General features: G+C 38.2%; 1 pseudogene; it reads right to left on the reverse strand.

Moving 5' to 3' along the window:
* The window catches only part of LOC102468160 (methylsterol monooxygenase 1 pseudogene), a 3753-nt pseudogene extending 2964 nt beyond the window's left edge, over positions 1-789 (reverse strand).
* Between the last annotated feature and the right edge of the window lie 571 nt (positions 790-1360).

The following is a 1360-nucleotide window of genomic DNA, read 5'->3' on the forward strand; positions in this document are numbered from 1 at the left end:
CCATGTGGAACCTTGTCCTGAAGGCCCGTGGCTTCTTCTGCCTGGATGGGAGGAGCAGAGCAAAAATTAACAAGAAAGAAGGCGGAGCTAAGAGCCAGAGAAAAACTGGGCCTTTTTTTTTTTTTAATAAAAAAGGGTAAAAAGGAAATATTACCAAAAAATAAAAAAAAAAAAAAAGGGAAGACAGAAGCAGGGAGAGACAGGAACTGAGAGACAGAGAAAGAAGGCTGGGGATGCAGAGGGGGGCTCCCTACCGCTAGCTCGTTTGTTGGAGGCTGAATTATTAGTAGAAAATCTTCATTCCCTTAAAAATCTAGTTCACAGTAGCCATGTGGAACCTTGTCCTGAAGGCCCGTGTCTTCTTCTGCCACTAGCTCGTTTGTTGGAGGCTTAATTATTAGTAGAAAATCTTCATTCCCTTAAAAATCTAGTTCACAGTAGCCATGTGGAACCTTGTCCTGAAGGCCAGGGGCTTCTTCTGCCGCTAGCTCGTTTGTTGGAGGCTGAATTATTAGTAGAAAATCTTCATTCCCTTAAAAATCTAGTTCATAGTAGCCATGTGGAACCTTGTCCTGAAGGCCTGTGGCTTCTTCTGTCAAAATAAAGGGCTTTGTGAATGATCAGGGATCCCTACATTGCAAAACTGGAACTTTGTATAATTATCCAACATATAGTTCCAAGCATTTTTAAATGGTTTTTGCAAAGGATTCTCAGGCGAAAGTGAGTCTACATACTCCACAGCCAAGGCTGGTAACTGAAGTTGCTGATACTTTGATTTGTTGCCAATTTTCAAATCTCTGGAGACAACCTTATAATTCTGGATGGTCTCGAGTTGACAGAGCCCCAGCTCACCTAGCTTTGAACTTTAGTATTTATTTTCTTCTGGTATTTTATTTTGTTTTGTTATGTTTTGCTGTTTTTCCAGTTCCCTGAAGTGCATTGATAGGTTGGTCTATTTGTCGCCTTTCTAATTTTTACCTGTGGGCACTAATTGCTATAATTTCTCTCTTATGACTACTTACACTTTGTTCCTGAACACTCATATGCTCATTATTATGGGTTTTAATGAAACTTTTCATGTCAACCTTAATTTCTTTTCTGATCATAAAGTCATTTAGGGGTGGGTTGTTTAGTTTCTATGTGTATGTGTGTTTTTGAGGGATCTTTCTGCAGTTAATTTCAAGTTTAATTTAATTGTAGTCAGAGAACATGCTGGATATAGTTTCTCTAACTTTGAATTTGTTAAAGTGTGTTTTGTGACCTATCATGTGGTCGATCTTTGAAAATATTTTATGTGGGAATGGGGAAAATATATATTTTGTGACTTTTGGGTGAAAAATTCTATAGTTATCTGTCAAAT

Source organism: Tupaia chinensis, unplaced genomic scaffold, assembly GCF_000334495.1.
Source record: "Tupaia chinensis unplaced genomic scaffold, TupChi_1.0 Scaffold000252_1, whole genome shotgun sequence".
Lineage (NCBI taxonomy): Eukaryota > Metazoa > Chordata > Mammalia > Scandentia > Tupaiidae > Tupaia > Tupaia belangeri.